This window comes from Schistocerca serialis, chromosome 4 (assembly GCF_023864345.2).
Source record: "Schistocerca serialis cubense isolate TAMUIC-IGC-003099 chromosome 4, iqSchSeri2.2, whole genome shotgun sequence".
Taxonomy (NCBI): Eukaryota; Metazoa; Arthropoda; class Insecta; order Orthoptera; family Acrididae; genus Schistocerca; species Schistocerca serialis.
Window position 1 is genome coordinate 78,741,988 of NC_064641.1, and position 23,188 is coordinate 78,765,175.

At 43.4% G+C, this 23,188-nt stretch overlaps 1 long non-coding RNA gene across 1 annotated transcript in view; it reads right to left on the reverse strand.

The window, feature by feature from the left end:
* Positions 1-19,116, reverse strand: part of LOC126473860 (uncharacterized) — a 753,914-nt gene extending 734,798 nt beyond the window's left edge. Inside the window, exon 1 of the long non-coding RNA XR_007586532.1 lies at positions 19,031-19,116. This is a non-coding gene — a long non-coding RNA (uncharacterized LOC126473860). The remainder of the gene's footprint in view (positions 1-19,030) is intronic.
* Positions 19,117-23,188: the final 4,072 nt, after the last annotated feature.

The following is a 23,188-nucleotide window of genomic DNA, read 5'->3' on the forward strand; positions in this document are numbered from 1 at the left end:
TGCTGCTTTGACAGGGTACATTGTCATACTGATACAATAATGCTATCTGAATTATTTCCCCACTTATGCAGTACTGTAAAATGTGTTTATATGCTTTCGGATTTAGCGTTTTCTTAAGTACAGTAAGGGAACGACACCCTAATCTCGAAAAGCACCCCCATATCGTAACATCACCTTCTCCATCCTTCACTGTTAGCACTACACATGATAACAGGTAATATTCAACGGGAATTCACCAAACCTAAGGCTTCTGTCGGACTGATACATGATATAGCATGATTCATCAGTCCAAATCACTCGTTTCCAGTTATCCATCGTCCAGTACCACTGGAGGAGCACCCAATGGTTAGTTCACGTTCGAAGTCAGTGAGCTCTCCCGACCAACTCATCCTGGTCTCCGCCTCCCTTTATACTTGGTCGGGGGTCGAGTGGGTGGAGACGGATGACGGAGGAGGAAGGTTCTGCTCACGTGAATCTGATGTCAGTTCCGCATTAGATATGGGTGTCCGGATACTTTCGATCAGTTAGTGCCTTGTGGAACTACATCTACATCAGCGTCTACATAGATCCTCTGTAAACCACCATCCAATGCATGGTGGAGGGTACCCTGTACCTCTCTGAATAATTCCCTTTCCTCTTCCATCAACAAGCAGAGCGAGGGAAAAACGACTGTCGATATGTTTCCGTAGTTGCCCTGATTTTTTTTTTTATCCTTACGAGGGATGTGTACTGGCGGCAGTTGGATTCTCTAAACTTTCTCGAAAAGTTAACTTTCGCGAAATTAATGTCTTCCTAAAAAAATGATTCAAATGGCTTCAAATGGCTCTGAGCACCATGGGACTTAACTTCTGAGGTCGTCAGTCCCCTTCAAATGGCTCTGAGCACTATGGGACTCAACATCTGTGGTCATCAGTCCCCTAGAACTTAGAACTACTTAAACCTAACTAACCTAAGGACATCACACACATCCATGGCCGAGGCAGGATTCGAACCTGCGACCGTAGCGATCGCGCGGTTCCGGACTGAGCGCCTAGAACCGCTCGGCCACCACGGACGGCAGCGTCTTCCTCACTTCAGGGATTCCCATTTAATTTCACGGAGCACATCCGTAACCCTTGCCTGTTGATTGAAGCTATCGGTAATAAACTTTACAGAAAGCCTCTGAATTGCTTGGATATCTTCCTTTAAACTGAACTGATGGGGATTCCAAACACAGGAGCAGTACAAGAATGGACCGCGTAAGTGTTCTATACGCGGTCTCCTTTCTAAGAATTCTTCTAATAAACAGAATTTGACTATTCGCCTTGCCAACAACGGATCCTACGGGCTCGTTTCATTACATATAACTTTGTAACGTTACGTCTTGATACTTTATAGACGTGCCTGTCAAGCAGCACACCGCCAGTACTGTGTTCGAATACTACAGTATTGCTTTCCGTACTCATCCGCCTAACTTAGATTTTCCAATATTTAGAGCAAGCTGCCATTCACCACATCAAATTCTGCCATCCTGTGTCCCCCTACAGTCATTCAACGACGGCACTTTCCAGCTCACTACGGCGTCGCCTGCAAACAATCGCAAATTGCTGCTCAACCTATCCGTTAGATATAGAGATGAAAAGAGTATTCAAACGTGTTAATTCCTTTTACATAGACGATCACCCTTAAGGGAAAATTTAAAAACTTTCATACTACACATTATTAAGAGACGTCAGCTTTGTTTCAGAAATAAGCCAAACAAAATTACATTCACTGTATACGACTGGGAGAAATATTGCTAGTTTGGATGTTACTAAATCGATTGAAAACTTTTGATGAAATTAAGAACAGGCGGCTTTAAATCGTGATTTTGATGCACATGTCAGAAATTTCCAATTTATGTGGAATTACATGTGCATGTTATTATATCTAACCAAAATAACTTAACACAAAAATAAGTCAGTGCATTGTAAATTCAATGACTAAATCATAATGCATTAAAAATATCTGATAAAAGTGGTAAAATTCCAAGAAAATGTGAATATGTAAGTGAAGCATAATAAGTGGGACTCACTACATTGTAAGATGGCAAGAACTATGCACCTTACATGAAGTCATTAAAGATCACCTAACTCACGTTGAGCGAGCAGTAGGGCTGAACAAAATGACTGACAAGGCACAATGCATCTTGTAGAGGGTATAGTATGGACGTATTGGAATAATTAATATCGGGTCATGGTTTTAAAGTAATTCACACGACATGACAACTTTGTGGAAACGAGTCGAATTACTGGACGCTAGTTTACCCCAGGGAAGTATTTAGAGTTGACCGTGGCTGGCTGGCTGGGGAACGGTGAAGGGAAGCGACAACAGGCAGCTTGGGGCGGCTCAAGCTCTGAGAAAGCGGTAACGGGGTGCGGCCTCCAGCCGCCTTAAGATGAGTGACAGCGTGGGTGGTTGACCCCGACACCACGCTGCTGTACCGAGAAGCAGGCGGAGAACTTGTACGCCTGTTGATAAATGTCCGTCGTCCTGTTTTCAGGGAAAGCCGCGCAAACCTACGATGGAGCTTTGAGGTCAAAATATGTGTGTTCGTGACTATAGCAACTTCACGCTGAATTCGCGGTCCACAGAGTCTGAAGTAAATCAGGTGAAGAGCGACAGAATGAAATACGCCGGCCTCTGATGGAAACGTAGGACCGAGGAATTTGAAGTACTCTCCTGGGAGTAAGAATTCTGGAAAAATTGGTGTTTGTGCAGACGCTAACGTTGATGGGTGGCCTGGGAGAAGCAAAATAGAAGAAGTTGAGAGGAAGGGAAATTTTGTGGGAATTTGTTCACTTCCCAGAGCAGGCATTGGTCAGCGCTGGGAAGCGACGCATAATTAACGCGACTTGCGCTGCAATTGGCGTAAGTGATTTTGCTGGAGCGGAAACCGAGGCGAAGAGCGGATTGGGAGATGTCCCCGCAGAGGTCTTCCGTTCCCAGCTTGCCTAGAGTGCGGACGTAGCGTTCTTTACCCAGCTTGCCTGAGAAAGAGTGAGCATCTCTGCAGTTTAGGACTTAGCAAATGTAATGATTGAGCTTGGAGATAGAAAGTTTTGGTTCAGCTATGTACTGAACAAGATAGCTAGGGGTGAACAGACGAGCGCAACCTTGCAGCACCACGAGGTCGGCCGGCGTCCACACAACGACGCCGCTCTGCCACGCTGTATTCGGTGATATTGCGCCCGCTCCGGCCACTGATTAATTTGTTGGAGCACGTCGGCAAAGTTTCCACGAGGGTTTCATGGGCCTTGTATTGTAGAAATCTTCTCGCACTTCGCATTACGCCTGGGTCAGTCGATAGGAATTACTTTTGAGTTATCGCGCTTTACTCCACGCAAACGCAATTTATTACCACTGCCTGATAGGAGAGTCTTGTAATGTGATGATTGAAGGTCGGGAGTTAAAATAAATTTGTGCTAATCGACTGCATCTGTTTTCAATCAAGTAGTTGAAATCTCAAGTCACTTTCTTAATTAATTTTGTGTTCAACATTTGCATCTGGTGTTCAATAGCTGAATATAACATCAATGTGCACCCCTTTTTAATTAAAAGTGATCAATTCTGAATAAATTAATGTCAACACTGCCACCGCCGTTCAGTCAGGGAGACACAGGGCCTTATTACTTTTTTGCGTTATCCGATATTGCGGCAGTTTTGCACCCTCTGTTGATCTGTTAGTCAATTAGTTGGGGTGAACACACGCCAAAACCAGCTGACGGGTGGGGTGTTACAACATAAGCGTAAAACAAGAAATTTTACTATCAGCAGAATAACGCAGTAGGTTACGCATTGCAATCACCCTTAAAAACGCCATGGTAGATGAAAACAGCACTTGATACACTACTTCCCGAAACTAAAATCAGAGTGACAGACGCCAATGTTTTTTTTACAGCCAATAAAATCGCTGTTTTTCCACTAGTAGGCTTTCAGAAAGCCTTTCATGATAGATAAAAGTATGTGAGCTATCTTGGCTCACTAAGCCGTCTTTCCAGTTTTCATGATAATATTTCCTGATGTTTCCAACAGTAGTACCGTCGTCATTAATTGCTTTGTAGAGAATTTCGAAAGACAAGTCTGATAACAGGAAGTTTACGACGTCAGTATACAACTTCACCACAGCGACTTCAGGAAGAGAGTCTAATATTTCACCACTCCAGCGATGTGGAAACTGACCCATCGTGTGGCGGCGATCGTATCCGTGCAACAGTCAGTTTCACTTCCTGCGGCAGCTGCATACATGTCACAAGTGGGTGTCAGCTGGTTCGCTACAGAAAGTAAATACCGGTCCGGTTGCTGGATTACCAGTTTCTGTCCTGTCGTTGATGCCTCAGTATGCTGATTTGTAAATGTCGCTGTTACCTCGCGTTCTAAACCTGAAATTTCGTTCTGGTAGATTGTATGTGTTTTTGCTTACGACGATTCTGGCTTTGTACATCAGTACTGACTTTATCACACGTAATTTGTCGTCGTAATATTTTCTATAGTGTTTTCAGCTATCGACATCACGTCGCTCTTTTTGTATCCCGCCTGGAAGGCGGCGCGTTGGAATGCTCCTGAAAACTTAAAGGTTCGCCGAATGAAGGAAGCGGGTAGTAGCAGGTGAGGTGAAACACGTCGGTACTGCAAGTAAGTAAATGGGGTCTACTGGTGCATGAATATGTACAGAGGCATACGTAACTTTGTACAGATGAGCACGTAGGTGCGAAGACTTAGACCCGCCGTAAGTAGTGCAGTCTCTATACCAAACGAGTTGAAGCGAAAGTCGAGCGGCACTCTGAGACCTGCACAGCGCCGGCTAGAGGACGCTGTCGTCGGCGAAGATATTCCGATCTCATAGTGCCAACCTAAGAACGGTGCATGCTGTAGCATCGTAGCTATCGATACCACAGTTCTGGCTTTCCACATGCTACAGTAACATGGCTATTTCGTGTCATACTGTGACACAAAAAAGGCCACCTTTTTCCTCTAGAATTTGTCCCATCGGAGCCAGGATTCACAAATTATTAGCATCGCCCATTCACGTTCTTAAGTTTTTAAGTTCTGTGACCCGATACCTTGTCTGTCGACACAGACATACATCAGTCAGTGCCGGTCTTTCCAAATAATGAATCGCCGTTTCTTTCTAGGAGTGGTCAACTAGCGGCCGAGTAACGTAATTACTTTAATTGGTTTGTTGGGAAAGATTCATACGAGGGGCGCTCAGTAGGTAATGCAACCCGTTTTTTTTCTGAAAAGCAGGTTGATTTTATTTACGATTCAAATATGCCATATTATTCCCCACTCTTTCGGCTACAGAACCCTATTTTTGAACATAATCTCCTTTCAATGTGACGGCCTTACGCCACCTTACTAGGAGGGTCTGTATGCCGGCATGGTACGACTCCAGTGATCGATGTGGGAACCTAAATTTTGGTGCTTCGATAACGCCCACATCATTCACGTATTGATTCCCGCGGAATGCCTCTTTCATTGTGCCAAACAAATTAATATTGGAAGCCGCGAAGGTCTGGACTGTATGGCGGAGGAGGAAGAAGAACAGTCCAATGACGTTTCGTGAGCTCCTATCGGCCGCGAAGACATTTGAAGCCTTGCGTTGTCGCGCAGAAGGAGAAGTTCGTTTGCATTTTTGTGGCGACGAACACGCTGAAGTTCCAAGCTGCAGGAGTCACAACGGCTGAGTGCGGCAGGCCGGTACGCGGCAGAACGGACATGTCTGTGCGACCATGGTGCGATTGTGATTTTGTTCACTGCCGGGTCTACGTAGATATTCCGCAAGCGGCTACGAATATCTGCGATTTTCTGGTTTTCCACAAAAAGAAACTCAACGTTAGCTCTCTGATGGATCGCGCCTCCCTTACAGAAGCCATTTTGAAGGACACATATAGCTCCGCCATCTACTGGAAATTTATGAAACTATAGGAGCTGAAGCGGGAATGCCGGCCCCTGTGGCCGAGCAGTTCTAGGCGCTTCAGACTGGAACCGCGAGACCACTACAGTCGCAGGTTCGAATCCTGCCTCGGGCATGGATGTGTGTGATGTCCTTAGGTTAGTTAGGTTTAAGTAGTTCTAAGTTCTAGGGGACTGATGACCTCAGATGTTAAGTCTCTTAGTGCTCAAAGCCATATGAACCTTTTTTGAAGCGGGAATATTCCACGATCTCTCACAACGAATTCCGCATTTTTCCAACCGAAACTGGCCCAGTAAAAAATGTGTTAAGACTACTTCGTGTACGCCTGTTGTATTATGTAGCATGGCACCGCAGCTTACTTTCAGGAATGAGGCATCTTTCAGCCTTGATGGTCAGCTCAACTGTCATGCCTGGAGTGCTGAAAATCATTACCCCGGACTCAGATCTCCAGCAACGATTCTTTACCAACTTGCGATCTCAAATTGCACCACATCAACTAACGGGACCTAATTTCCCATCACCGCGTATGAATGGTGTTCATTCAAAACGTACCAGCTCATTTTAGGATCCTGTACGATCTGAATAAGTTCTAACCCCGAATCTTTGGAATATCGGGTACGTGGATTCAATGTAAGTGTAAGACTCCTACTAAGGAAGGAGCATCTCGTGCATAATGTTATGTGTTATTCGACTTTATATTGCGTCTCATACTTGCCCCCATGTATTTAAATGCTGTGTCCAACTCCTGAGGAACATCGGTGGTGACGTAATCGGGAGCTGCCTGCTTATAGGGATGTTTCTGCCGGAGTTATTTCTGCCGAAAACGGAAATAACTCTAGCCGTGGAGGTAAAACTGGAGCCGCCATAAAGAGGTCTCTGGACGCCCGCACGCGCCTGTGGTGGAACACCGTGCCGAGATACGCAACACGTGGCTTTCCAACACGCGAGGTGGCGCCGCGCCTAGAGAACTGTTGGCGGGCCACGGCTGTGCCAGCACGCGAACCCAACACGCCGTCCGGGCGCCGGCAGTGTGTGGCCGGCGGTCTGCTGGCTTTGCCTCCCTTGCGCCCGCTCTGGGCTGTGGCCGGGTGTAGCGTCTAGAGACCTCACCTATTTTTCGTTACATACCATCGATAATTAGAACCGTTACTGTTATATGTCACTATTATTACCTATTTGGGATGCAGTAACACTACATTACGTGATCAAAGGTATCCGAGCACCCGTACATAACACCAAAATGATTACTTGACGTCACGAGAGGCCGACCAGCCAGTATAAAACGAGGCAGGGAGTACTGTGTTGTCAGTAGAAAAGCAGTAACAACGATGGGTCCGTGGTGACGAGTCAGTGGCTTGGAACGTGGATTACTATTGGATGTTACCTGAGTGACAGGTCCTTCAGGGACATTTCAACACTTCTGTATCTGCCTAACGTCACTGATGGTGATGTGGTTATGAAGTGGAAACGCGAAGGAACAACCGCAACTAAAACAAGGCCAGGGAGACCCGGGTTCGATTCCCGGCGGGGTCACGGATTTTTCCTGTCTCGAGATGGCTGGCTGTTGATGTGTCGTCTTCACCATCATCATTCATCCCCATTACGGTCGCAGGAAGGCAATGGCAAACCACCTCCACTAGAACCTTGCCTAGTCGACGGTGTGGACCTCCCGCATCGTCCCCTACGCTCCTCGGAATATGGGACCTCATCGTCATATCGCAGTATAGCCGTCTGTTGCAGTAACATTGCAGCAACGTCGGCGGCAACACTTTTGCGGCCACGCATTACCGTGCAGCATGGCCCTTGTAAATGCACCTTTAGGCGGTTCGCGCATCTCCACGCCCACTGGTTGTGCGCTAAATCGAACGGAACCTGTAAGTATACTGTAAGCGAATGCCGATCAGCACCACAGACGCCGGCGCCTGGCCTATCGCACAAGACAGACTGGCGGCTGTCGGGATAATTGGTCGTTTAGGCGGCCGATGATAGCGGGCGAGGCGTGAGGCGAGGACGCAGGGCCGCGATAAGGCGAGACATCGCAACGCCGCCGGTCGCGCGCCCCCTGCTGGTGTCAGTCAGACTGGCGACCCCGGGGTACCAACCCCTCTGTAGCCACCCCCGCATTCCCTCTGTACCATCCCCTCAAACGGCAGCACGGCTACCACCGCTGTCGCCTAGGGGAGGCCTACGCTGCACTCAACGATGCAAAATTCTGCACGCGCGAACCGGCCAATAAAAGCGGATGTAGCAACACGTGTGTCAACCCTCCTCTGGCAATCATTTCAACGACTGACTGACACTTTATCGCAGCCTACCCCTCAATAACCTACTGTCGAAATACCACAATTAGAAGCGGGTTAGCCGGCCGCTGTGGACGAGCGGTTCTAGGCGCAGTCCGAAACCACGCTGCTGCTATGGTCGCAGGATCGAATCCTGCCTCGGGCGTGGGTGTGTGTGATCTCCTTTGATGTCCTTAGGTTAGTTAGGTTTAAGTAGTTCTAAGTCTAAGCGACTGTTAGAGCTATTTGAACCATTTAGAAGCGGGTTATCTACAATGACCAACCTCGCTAACCCCCCCCCTCCCCTCCGCCATATGGAAAAGCAAAGCAAACACCTGTGCAAACAATGCTCCATCCTTGAATCTTCACCCATCAGCAGCCCTTGCAAAGCAAATAATCCATATTCCCTAGACTGTAAGTTGCCCAAACCCACTCGTAACCAGCCATATCAATGATACGGCCGCTACCCAACCAACGCCTTACGTTGTGCTCTCATTGTGCTCTCACTTAAAATAACATCGAATACGGGAGTGTCAAACCATCGGGCTTTACACCAGGGTACTAAACCGTGAATTCTGAAATGATGAACCTATGGTTTTAAATGTTTATAGAAGGTGACACGAGATCTTGAATGAGTAACGGGTGTTGTGTGATGTCCTTAGGTTAGTTAGGTTTAAGTACTTCTAAATTCTGGGGGACTGATGACCATAGATGTTAAGTCCCATAGTGCTCAGAGCCATTTGAACCATTTGAAGTAACGTGTGTAATGCACGCGTTTGTTAACTGCTTACGTCTCGTAACAAGCAACTGCCTGCCACATCCAACCTTCAAAAATAATATACAATCATCCGTAATGTGTCCACAACGGAGATTTAGCACAGATTACGGTTCACAACTCAGTCTTGAAGATGGAGCATTACTTGTTACATGAACTCGCAGGGACATTTAGTGTAATCTGCTGCAGCATGTAGTGCTCAGAAAACTGAACGAATGAACAAATAAATGTGAGAACACCTGTCATCCTAAATGGAATAAATTTATTGCCACGAGCAGAAACTTGCGAAAAACTGAGCAGAGATGTGGCCAAGAATCTCGAAAAAGAGTTCTTCACATACTAGAATTTGAAATGATGTCGAATTGTGTGGCAGAAGAGTCTTCAATAAGCACCCACAAATTTATTCGTGAAAAGCATAATTCGAAGAGTACGACAAGGAGAGAACTACTGGAGCAGTAATTACATCCTTATCATTGAATGTGACCGTCTGTAATATTGCTGTAAAGGTGCAATGGTGCATCGTATTGTACACATAGCTGGCACTGTCTTGCGGATTATCCACTCATCTGAGCACCCCTGACGTATTCTACAGTAGCCATGTGCGCCGTATTCTAATAAATATCGAAGTCCTAAGAACTATTTCAGAATAAAAACAGTATTGGTTGCGAAATTATTTAGTATCAGTGAAGTGTTTCACCCTTTTGGGGCATCCTCAGATTGTCTAAAAGTAGCTGGAAATAAAACCTATCCTTCATAAAGCCATATAAAATAGGAAATGGCTCTGAGCACTATGGGACTTAACATCTATGGTCATCAGTCCCCTAGAACTTAGAACTACTTAAACCTAACTAACCTAAGGACAGCACACAACACCCAGCCATCACGAGGCAGAGAAAATCCCTGACCCCGCCGGGAATCGAACCCGGGAACCCGGGCGTGGGAAGCAAGAACGCTACCGCACGACCACGAGATGCGGGCAAAATAGGAAATGGACGCAACTGTAATTGGATATGTAATCCATCCATCATGAGGAATGGATTACATACCCATTTACTGTTGCGTCCATTTTCCATTTCATATGGCTTTATGAGGGATAGGTTTTATTTCCAGCTATTTTTAAACAATCTGATGATGCCCCAAAAGGGCGAAACAGTCATTGATGTTAAATAATTTCGTAATCAAGACTGTTTTTATTCTGAAATAATTCCAAACTGGTTACTGCAGCGCGCTGGCACAATGGAATGAAGTATTTTTTTTCCTAGGAACTAATTTTTTTCCCATGCCAAGACACGCAAGTGTAAATCAAACTGAAGGTGTTTAATTAACTCTAACATGATATTATGTTCCATATATCCTCTTCCTAAATCCTACTCCCCAATAAAACCTTCAGCATCCAGCCACCTCCCCAATATATTTCCAAACACAACTATGCCATACACGCAACATCTCTAAAGTTCTTATATGTTACTACGACAGTCAGCAGCCTCCACTGCCTCCAGCCAACACATCATCCTCTACCTCTGCTTCACCCAACCACAACCAACAGGGACACGCTCTTTCTTCAGCTGTCTGTGATGTCGTGTCTGCACACACACACACACACACACACACACACACACACACACACACACACACACAGCACCACCTGGACCTTATGTGATAGAACTATTGACATGATCATCAGTAAAAGTAACAAAATCCACATTAACATCACCACCACATGTTAACCAGTTTCCACCTCAGCACCGGCACAGTAGAGTCAGTTGCCGCAAAAGATAAGCTTTTTTAATTATTTATAACTTTTTTGTTATTGTGCTGTGAATTTGTAATTTGTGGCTCGCCTACCTCAACCAGTCTCGTAATACGATTTTGTAAACATCTCTGTGACAACGGCTCAGAGTTGCCACAGCTCTATAAACGGCTATTCTTTCCGGCTGCAGTCGTATGCGCTTCGCAGTTGAAAGCTGGCAACAGCGCTGCTAGCTGTAAGGGGTCTTGTTAAGCCATCTCGATATACGGTAGTTTCCTGCCCCACCCAACCGGCCAGGTTAGCGCTGCTCTGTTTCTCGCGCGTCGATAGCAGGCTCTGTCGGCTGCATTTTCAGCGCTGCTGGTACCACTGAGAAACTTGGTCAGCGCGAGATGAGAGGCAGTCACGTGCTTTGCTTTGAGGCAGCACATCTCCCTGAAGTCAGACCTGCAGCACGTCATCAGTCAGTGCGGGGTGCAGAGGGCTGTGGTGGGTGCCGAGGTCGGCAGCTCGGGCTGCACTCGGAGATGGGGGCCAACTGGGAGTCTGGAGCTGGACTCAAGAACGAAATGTATAGAAAAAGGCGAATGTGCATTTTGTGCATGAAGAAATACTCAAATGGATTTATTGTTTAAGCAAACACGGACTTAAACAACGAGTTTAATAAAAAAGCAATAAGAAGAACTTACGTAACTACTTTGCAGCAGTGACCATACGTAAGCCGCACCGGACGATACAATGTTCTCTTTATTCCAGAATAGCAAGCTGGTAGCATATTGACCCAGAGCTTTATCTGCGACTTAATTACCTAATGTTATTTTTTGAGTGGGCGGCTGGGATGTAATATTTGATACGAAACATGTTCCGATAAGTAAAAATAAAAAGACCGGTTATATGATACCCCAGCATGTAAAATCACTAGTAGGCCTAATCATCTGAATAAATTTCGTTACTACTCGAAATGTCGTTACTCAATAATTTTGAAACACCAATCGATACACACTCAAGTGACGCTCTGATTAAGGCACCGCACTCGCATTTAGTGTTCAGATCCCTGATCGACTATCCAGATACGTTCTTTCGTGGTTTAGCAAAATAGTGTTTCTCTAAGGAACAGCGGCCCGTTTCATCTTCAACCCTTGCTCTATCGCAGGTTGCGCACAATATCCAGTGACCTCGTTGTCGACGACACTCTCACAACTAATAGTACTTTCTCCCTAGATGCTATCGAACACAAAATGGCCTCTTTCATGAATTCAGAAAAATTGTGCCACATTCTTCCGTTTCCTGCCTGTTAGATGACGGCATTTCCAACAAAAGCACACAAAATAGGTGAGATGCTTTCGTGAGAAGAATATTCTGTAGCTTGGAGATACTGAAAATAAACCATGTTATTACAAGCACATATGTAGTGTTAAATGAAACAACAAGTTTACTCTTACAAGTCTATTTATTTATCTCCACGACGCGTTTCAAAGGTTTAAATCTCCATCATCAGATGAATATACATTTGTTAGTATGACATTTGTGTGTGTGTGTGGCACTGTCTAGTCTGTCTTGTCAAAATCGGATTTATATACCACCTGAAGTATTTATTCCTATGCATGTACCCGACAACTCAAAACAAACGCTTCCAAACTCTTATTAAATTATTCTGTAATAATGTTGCTGCTGTTACGATGTATATTACTTCTACTTTGCGATAATGTTTTTCTCTTCTGCTATACGATCCTTGCACCCAATAATTTCCAGACGCCATATTTGTTTACAAAGTCTGACAGTCTACATGTGATGTGTTACGACAGCGAAAGGAACCTGTGACCACTGGAGGTACTCTATTTTAATTATTTTATGTTTACCGTTAGATATCCGTTTAATTTTTTTCCAAAAGAAACCCAAAACCATTTTCTGAAATAGTGTTTTGTTTTCTCCAATAGACAGTGCCACAGGTTCCTCCAAAAAATCGTAACACAACATACACACAAATGTCATACTAACAAATGTAAATAGGCCTGATGATGGAGGTTTAAACCTTTGAAACGCGTCGTGGAGATGAATAAACAGTGACTGCTAACAGTAAACTTGTTGTTTCATTTAATGTCAATAACAGTCACGGTAAAGCATGACCTAAAATGTTCACGTATATAGTGGTTCAAAATGGTTCAAATGGCTCTGAGCACTATGGGACTCAACTTCTGAGGTCAATAGTCCCCTAGAACTTAGAACTAGTTAAACCTAACTAACCTAAGGACATCACACACATCCATGCCCGAGGCAGGATTCGAACCTGCGATCCTAGCGGTCTCCATATATAGTGGCTTAAGCTTCCAAGTAATGGGTACTTTTTATTTTGTTGCCGGACTGCTTCGAGCACGTGCACTTCTCCAGCTGTATCTGCTTTACTGAAGACAAAATACCTTTACAACAAGCGCAGTGTGTTTTGTAGAAGCTAATGTGGCTGCAATGTCTGTTACAGATCGTAAGTTCGCTCTATGTGTCGAAAGCTCTTCCACCTATTCGTTAACCAAGAAACCTCTGCACTGCACAAGCTTTATTAGGCATTTTTTCTTTCCCAGACACGCTGAATCATGAACTACAAGTTTTCTGGTACGCTACCGCGTCATATTGTAAAAAACTATTACTGGTGAAAGCAACGTTTCGGCCAAGGTTACAGTGGCCTTCTTCCGGGTCTACTGACGTATAAATCCTTTCTATGAGAACTATATGAAACGCAACACGTCGTTCTTCTTCTGTCCAACCGATTATTTCAGAGGGTCCAGTCAGCTGACTGTTGTTTTTTTCCGCCTGTACGAAGCACTTCCAAATCGGTTGCTCGTAATCTCACCAATAAATTTCCGTTCCGTTCGTCTTATCTAACACAAGCAGCAAGCTAATCTGAAGTCTTATCTGGCTCCAGTTAAATAAGCAGTTTCAGATTGGAAACATTTCCGACTTACCTCGTATAGCTATGCACGGAAAGTCTTCCCCTCTCTCGTCGACAATGATCAGGCGCCTCACGGGTATTTTCCAAAAGTGTTATATTTCTTGTATTTAAATATTAAATTTCTTTATTGATGACATCAGCATTTCGCAGTTCATTTCCACAAGTTTCATAATCTGCGATTGCTACAAACGTCTACATTTGTGCTACTGCTAAGCTGTATATTCTTATACTTTGCACACACACTTCTCTCATTCCTTATCAAGCCCCCACGTAATCTGATGCAATATCTGTCTTAATTCGACTACACTCCATTACCACTGTCTAATTTTAACGATGTTCCTCTTACAACCTTAATTATTATCCACTCCTCTCAAATGGTACTCCATGTCGTTTGTCAACTCTGGAAGAATTATTGTCTCACTTTCCAGATTTCTCAGTTTCCTTTATTGCTTTCTCATTGAACTGATTGAATAACATTTCTGTCACCTTTCTCAATAACATCATAACTTGTGTAAGAATCTAACTAGGACTAAAAATAAATCCATAGAGGTCGAAATGCATCATATACTATACTAAAAATACGAATCTTTATGACTGGAAGCGCCAGTTACTATACTTCTCGTACAATGAGTGCAATCAATTCCCCAACTGCAAGTTATTTTATTTGTTATAAGTATTTATTTCACCTGACAGAGTGAGGGTTTCGGTTTCTCTGTTACATCTAACCAGACTTCACTGGAGAGCTAACACTGCAATATGCACAGCACACAACCTATAGGTAATAATGATGATGATAATGATAATAATAATAATAATAATAATAATAATAATAACAGTAATCGCCTATGAAAAGACCACGATAATGACAAACATAAAAACCCATCAAAACGTATTAAAGTGGGAGAACAAACAATTGAGATTGTCAAAAAATTCAATTGTCAAGGAGGATAGATCAGCTGGAATGCCCTCAAGAGAAAGGCAATGGAACCTAGAAGAAGTAAAGTTAAACAGGACTTCCAACTCACGATAAACACATAACAAAAAGTCCCTGTCATGTAAAGCGCAAATAAGGCATTACAATACAGTAATCAAACCGGAAGCCCTCTATGTAGCCGAAACATTGTCCATCACCAAACAAGGTCCGATTGTAAGACGTAAGAAAGGAAGGTATTAAGAAAAATCCTCGACCCTAGAGTCTACAGCAACAAACTAATTCACATCAAAATGAAACCCTTTACCAAACTACCGAAAAACTTTCAGACCTAATGAGGAAAAGAAGAATTGATTTTTATGGACACATCCTCAATACGAACCCAAATAGATTAATAAAAAAAATTGACTCTTACCCCGACAAAAAACCAATCAAATTGGTTTAAGGAAACGGAGGAGGACGTAAAAGAACTCCAAAACACAGAAAATACGTTCATGGATAAAACAGCGAAAAACCAAAGACAAGAAGGAGAGGTTCCAAGCAAAAATGAAAACCAAACTCTCCATCCAAATCCCTGAAGGAGAAAGGAAAACAAGATCAGAAAGAATTAAACAATTCTGGGCTACAAGAAAGGCACAGAACATGAAAAATTGATTGATTTAACGTACCCCAAAGTATGATGAAAGAAGAAGAGTAGTAGTAACAATTATAGTAATAATAAACTTTATAGCGTAGTTGCATCCAACACAGTTTGCAGATATGTCAAGTATTATGAATTGTACTAAGATGTTATTACCGAATATGAAAGTTAATATTTCATTTTCGTAATATGAACAATAACAATAAAGTTTTCACGATTCGTGCCTCTTTAGTCTCGATCATAACAGTAAGGATTCGGTAGGATTAATGACTGACTAGTTTTTAGTTTTACGTGGAAAGTCTTTAAAATTTATGAATTACGTGTTGACAAGAGACAGAATTCCCGGAACTGTGACAGTCTGTTCTTCGTAGTTTAGCTGATCATTGGAAATTATGCCGAGATCTTTTACAGGTTGCTGATACGGTAACTGGATATCATTTACGAATCTGAGAAAAACTGTTTCATGAAAATGTTCACAGACATCTTCCTGTCCGATATAAGGAACAGTTGTCACTTCTTAAGCCTTACTTCTATGTTTTGTACCCATGATGCTAAATAAAGTTTATAATTTATACCTGATATAACTGAAGCATTTTTTTAGGACATGCGCTTATTCAGGGGGAGTCGCGGAAGACGTGACATTCCCTATTACTTCGTGAACGGCCCAAGATATCGGAACGTGGTTTTCAGCAAATGTTAGTACGCATTGGAACACGTTAATTTTTTCTATTTCTTGAATTCACTTAATTCTGGTATCAAACAAGACATCAAAGCAAGTACATTTTTTAAAAATGGAACGATATACTTTGTTAAATGGCACTCAAAAGCTTTTGCGAAGTGGAGGCCAATGATGTAACGCTTGTTAATGGAGGCGTTGAAACTTTTCGCAGAAACATCCGAATAATGTGCTGAAATTGAAAAGCAAGACAGCCAGAACAGCAAGTGCCATGTAAATATCACTAAAAATAGGGTTTTCATGAAAGCTTCGCCGCTGCACTTGTTTTGTACCTGTTGACATGATTTGACGAAAACTGTCACTTAAACTTGAGTACGGACGTACAGTTGAAACAGTTTTCTTAACGCCCTTCTAATACGGTAGGAGTCAGTACAAAGTTCCATTTCAAAAAGTCGCAGCTGACTCCCTAGCTATGCGGTAAAAAGTACTCGTGGAGTAAGAGGACACACGTTTCATCGTGCCGTTCAGGCCTGTCCTCTTACTGCGTATAACAACGCAGCCAGGAGTAAAGGCTTCAGTTGGCAGTGTTTACACGGCAATAGTTGATTTCGGCCGCTTTGCCTCTCAGTTTTAGCACATTTCTCGGATATAATAAAAAATATTTCAGTGCCAACATTAGCAAGTGTTATGTTATTGCACTCCTCTTTTCTACAGCTTTCGACAGCAGTTAAAAAAGTATAGCTCTTCGGTAGGGTAAAATTGAGCAAAATTACGTGTGCCTCTGCGTACTATTCGCCGAAAATCTGATATCGGTATCTTGAACCAGACACGAAATAAAATGGATGTTAAGCCTTGTACGATCAAACATGTATGGATCCGAATGTCGTCAGTATGTAAGTGGCAGTTACAATAATGTAACACAGATAAAATGTCATCGATATACAGGGAGAAAGTCAACGGGCAAAGGACTGAACCCTAGGGGAGCACATGTATCCACAATGATTTCTCCGATCCGCAGACGACTCGCTGACATCACTTTTCAGGACAGCTGTCGAGCCAGACTATTACGGACAAATTTTGGCTAAAACGTCGGTTCCTTCAATATTTCGAGGGTCTAGGAAAAATTTCTAGTATTAACCAACTAGGCTAAATCTGCACAATACAAAAGCTAGGCGTTAAGATGTGGTAGGGCTGTACAATACATTACGTGACGAGCTACAAGAAAAATAATAGAATTACCAAAACGATAGAACTTATTCTTAAGCTATATAACTAAACTAAGCCCTGTGTACATGTACATGTTCAGTCACACGTCATTCACTTGGATTATTACTACGGCTGTCTGTCAACCACCTACTACATACATGTTAAACATAATCTAAATGTGACCCTGCTAATAGAACGACCTGTGGGGTAACAACACAACGAACGTCTTCAGTAACTTACATCACTCTTGCAGTCATCTTGTCTCCTGTTCTGGCGTTACTGTGGAGGAATCTAAAAAGTTGTTTATTTATGGCGCATTTCGGAGGCTTTTCCCCACCATCAGGTTGCAAATCAGAGGTTTAACTCGGGTGTTTACAACGCATTACGGAGGCTTTTCTGTACCGTCAGGATGCAAATCAGGGATTTCGCTCAGGTGCACGGCATCTGAGAAACCAACGCACTAGGAGTATCTGCAGTTCTATGCACCTTCACTGTGTAATTCCATCAGCGACCACAAGAAGACGCCCCGACTGCGAGTATTTCGACACGGTTGGTTTCTCAAGAGCAACACGCCTGAGCTAAACAGCGAAACGCGTTCCAAATAAAAGAAGACCCTAACAACGAGTTTGTTCGCGAGGCCATTCTCCACAGCAAGCACAGAAATATTTTTGAATTATTTCTTGAAGCCTTCAGCTGCTATTTTCTTTATTTCCTGTACGATTGTACAATTTTCAAGGATTTTACTGATGATTTTTTGGTAACAGATTGTCATATACGTCGTTGCTCCTATGACATCACATCATGCTTATAAATTAGTTCGAGGTGTTCACCCTATTTTAGGAGCAAACTGGTCGAAAGTAACGATCTCCTAAAATAGGGTGAACACATCGAACTAATTTATAAGCATGATGTGATGTCATAGGAGCAACGACGTATATGACAATCTGTTGCCAAAAAATCATCCGTAAAATACTTGAAAATTGTACAATCGTACAGGAAATAAAGAAAATGGCAGCTGAAGGCTTCAAGAAACCATTCAAAAAATTCATCGCAGCTTCGGACCCTATCGCACTGAAAATTACAGAAATAGTTGTTTTGTAAACAAAATACGAATTTTCTTGCTGCACTGTATTTTATTTATCCCAGATGTGTTTTGCCTTTTTCACTTTAAAGCATCATCTGCTGTAACCATATGAGAGGAAAAGCAAATGCCAATCAAAACCGCGAAGAACCGTAAGCAGTCACTTATTTATATAAAAGAAGAGACGTGAACTGTTTCAAAATCTACAAATAATGCATGTCAAAATGGCTCTGAGCACTATGGTACTTAACATCTGTCATCAGTCCCCTTGAACTTAGAACTACTTAAATCTAACTAAGCTAAGGACATCACAAACATCCATGCCCGAGGCAGGATTCGAACCTGCGACCGTAGCAGTCGCGCGGTTTCGGACTGAAGCGCCAAGAACCGCTCGGCCACCGCGGCCGTCTAACGCATGTCAAAACAAAACTAATCGCATTGATGATGCCTTAAGGGGAAAAGGGCGACACGCGTCTGGCAGGAATAAAATACTGTGCAGTAAGAGAAGGTGTTTTTTGTTTACAAAACAAAGACCTTAATTTTTAGCGACTCGTTACGCTGCGTTTTTTACTTGTATTTTTAACAGACCGTCGTGGGACATGGCCTACTAAACATGTATTTCTGTAAAACTAACAAACTAGTCGCCTCTTTGCGAAATGTTATCTGCCGAATACCTTGCTTCGACGTACTAAACGATGCACGAAACAATAGCAGTATGGCCTTTTACGTGGGACGTCCTGCAGTAACCGCGTGGCCACGCCAGACACTAGAGGTAGTGGATTGTAGTCGGCCAGTCTGCGCTGCCAGCGTTACCTGTTGTCTGGTGCTCGGTGTCGGCTTGTGGTGCGCGGTGTGGGACGCGCCCTCGCTGGCTACTGCTGCTTCCGCGGCTGCCGGCGGGACACTGCCCCGTGCGGCGTGCGGCCGCGTCCTCCGGCCCGCTGATAACGAGCAGCAGTAGCGGAGGAGGGGCCGGCTGGCTGCCCCGGTGATTGATCGGCCGTCATTCAGGAGACGCGCTACCGTGGCTGCAGGTGGCCGCTGCGACACTCCTCCTATCTCGCGCCACTTCCCTAAACCGACTCCGGCACGCTCACTCGCAACTGCGTTCCTGCATCTACATCTACAGGGTGGTCCATTGATCGTGACCGGGCCAAATATCTCACGAAATAAGCGTCAAACGAAAAACCTACAAAGAACGAAACTTGTCTAGCTTGAAGGGGGACACCAGATGGCGCTATGGTTGGCCCGCTAGATGGCGCTGCCATAGCTCAAACGGATATCAACTGCGATTTTTAAAATAAGAACCCCCAGTTTTTGTTACATATTCGTGTAGTACGTAAAGAAATATGAATGATCTAGTTGGACCACTTTTTTCGCTTTCGACATTCCTCTCAACAGCGAGTAGTTCGTCTTCCGTAATGTTCGCACATGCATTGACAATGCGCTGACGCATGTTGTCAGGCGTTGTCGGTGGATCACGATAGCAAATATCCTTCAACTTTCCCCACAGAAAGAAATCCGGGGACGTCAGATCCGGTGAACGTGCGGGCCTTGGTATGGTGCTTCGGCGACCAATCCATCTGTCATGAAATATGCTATTCAATACCGCTTCTACCGCACGCGAGCTATGTGCCGGACATCCATCATGTTGGAAGTACATCGCCATTCTGTCATGCAGTGAAACATCTTGTAGTAACGTCGGTAGAACATTACGTAGGAAAACAGCATACATTGCACCATTTAGATTGCCCTCGATAAAATGCGGGCCAATTATCCTTACTCCCATAACGCCGCACCATACGTAGCTGATGTTCCATTTGTCGCAGCGATCGTGGATTTTCCGTTGCCCAATAGTGCATATCATGCCGGTTTACGTAACCGCTGTTGGTGAATGACGCTTCGTCGCGAAACAGAACGCGTGCAAAAAATCTGTCATCGTCCCGTAATTTCTCTTGTGCCCAGTGGCAGAACTGTACACAACGTTCAAAGTCGTCGCCATGCAATTCCTGGTGCATAGAAATATGGTACGGGTGCAATCGATGTTGATGTAGCGTTCTCAACACCGACGTTTTTGATATTCCCGATTCTCGCGCAATTTCTCTGCTACTGATGTGCGGATTAGCCGCGACAGGAGCTAAACCACCTACTTGGCGATCATCACTTGTTGCAGGTTGTGGTTGACGTTTCACATGTGGCTGAACACTTCCTGTTTCCTTAAATAACGTAACTATCCGGCGAACGGGCCGGACACTTTGATGATGTCGTCTAGGATACCGAGCAGCATACATAGCACACGCCCGTTGGGCGTTTTGATCACAATAGCCATACATCAACACGATGTCGACCTTTTACGCAGTTGGTAAACCGTCTATTTTAACACCGGTAATGTATCACGAAGCAAATACCGTCCGCACTGGCGGAATGTTACGTGATACCACGTACTTACACGTTTGTGACTATTACAGCGCCATCTATCACAAAGCGAAAAAAGTGGTCCAAATAAAACATTCATATTTCTTTACGTACTAAACGAATATGTAATAAAAATGGGGGCTCCTATTAAAAAAAACGCAGTTGATATCCGTTTGACCTATGGCACCGCCATCTAGCGGACCAGTCATAGCGCCATCTGGTGTCCCGCTTCAAGCTAGACAAGTTTCGTTCTTTGTAGTTTTTTCGTTTGATGCTTATTTCGTGAGATATTTGGCCCGGTCACTATCAATGGACCACCCTTATACTCCAACAGCCTATGTACGGGAACTGGTAGAGGCTATGTAATTCCCCTGTCCCTCCTTCCTATAAGGGGCCGTCAAATGAAAACGAGGCACATGAAAAAAATAAGTAAATTGTTTATTATTTCAAAAGTAATCGTCATAACTCTTAATAGATGCTGGCCATTAAAACGGCAACACCATGACTAGAACAAACAACAAACGACAAACGACAAACATGATCAGCTCTGATTCGCATAGGATGTAATTTGAAAGCCAGCTTTTGCTGTACACTTATGAACTATTAAGATCGGTGGATGTGCCCTGTCTTCGATGTATCCGTGACGCTACCTTTCAACAAGGTAATGCAAGGAGAGGCGCCGACTTGAAAATATTTTTTGGGAGGGCAAGAATCATTTTTTAGGTACTACATTTGACAGATAACTTTCCGTTTCCATCTACATGTTCGACACTCCAAACCAGTCCTATTTGCAGATGACACCAGTGTATTGATTGAAGGTCACAAATGAAAAGATTTCAGAGTGGTTTGTGAGGAATAAGCTACAGATTAACCCTTAAAAAAAGAAAAAAAAACCGCCACTATACAATTCCATACACAGCAAAATAAAAAAATCCATTGAAACCAAATATTTCTTTGGAAAACCAAAAAATGAAGTGTTACTGAAACAAAATTGCTTTGTTTACTTACAAGACAATCTGAAATGAAATTCCCACATCACATTCTTAAATTCTAAGCTATCTAAAATGACCTATACAATGAGAATTATATGGAACAACACAAGTGCTGAAGGAGAGAGGTGTATTATGCACGCATTCTTTCCCTTTTGAGTTATGACATCATATTCTTGGGAAACTCCCATCACAGCATAACAACTTTCAAGAAACAAAAAAAGATTGTGAGGGTAATGATAAATGAAAACAGCTGACAATCATGCAAACTACGATTGGCTGGCGACTAGCCCCTACCCCTCGACTCGCTGAAACGTCAGTCACAATGTCATTTCAGTCTGAGTATAGGTCAGTAGTGGTACAAAACAAATGCATAAATAAAGTTGAAGAAACATACCTCAATTTTTGATGGCAAATGTACTCCTCCTCAGATCATTCCTGCATATGAACTCGACACATATGACATCAAGGTCGAGTCGCATCGATTCATCTCTATGGGCGTTGGGAAGGGCGATGGCATTAAGACGATCCTGCCTCATTATAGAACGAAAATACGTTTTCACCCTCCGCAGGCAAGAAAACGATCGCTCAGCGGTGCAGGACGTTATCCGTATCGTCAGCACTACACGTATGAATTTCACTAGTTCAGGCAGTAGGTCAAACAAGTGGTTTTCCTGTTTTCGGTATTTCACTATGTCATCCAACGAACTAATATTCGCAGGATCAGTACTTTGGATAATCTCATGAAACATGCTTCGGTGGAGAAGCAAGCGTTCTTTGTCTATATCCGATTCGTAGAAAGATAAAATATCGAATGAATGTTTGTTATCACCAAGAAGAAATTGTTCAATTTGATTTACAAACATGAATGATTGAGTTTTGAACCGTGATTCCAAGAAGCTGATGGATGTATCGATTGTTTCATAATACAATCTTCTATATTTGTCACATGCTTCAGTGAATATTTCTACAGATGAATTGATGGAGTCATCGTATTTCGTAGGGTTTTTTCTTCTACGGGGTAATTTTGGTCCCCCCATCCGTATCTCGACATTTTGAAGTTATTTCACCCCAGAATGATTCAAAATTGTTTCTCATAAATTTAATAGAAGTTACAAGAGTGGACATCATCTTATTGGCCTCCTCTAAGAGTAGAGATTTCCACTGTAGTGCAATGTTTACGGAATCAATGTAAGCAAACAGTTTTACCAAAAGTGATAACACGAAAAGGAAATCATACGTCTGCATATTAATCAAAAAGCCGTTTCCTTTGGCCCCAGTGTCTGAATTGTCATTTCTTGAAACGTTTAGAAAAAATTCCTGAAGTTCTGTATAGTTGGACAAAACTGAAGAAATTGCCAAGTATCTTACGGCCCACCTTGTAGGACAGAGTCGTTTCAAATTTGTAGAGGCATCTGCCTTCAGGTGAGCAAAAAGATCTAATCTTTTAGGTGAATCTCTCACAAAATGTATTAAGTCCTTCATAACATTCAATGCATTTCGACATTCTGGAACTGCTTTCACAGTGTCTTGTAGTGTTAGATTTAAACAGTGCGCAAGGGAGTGC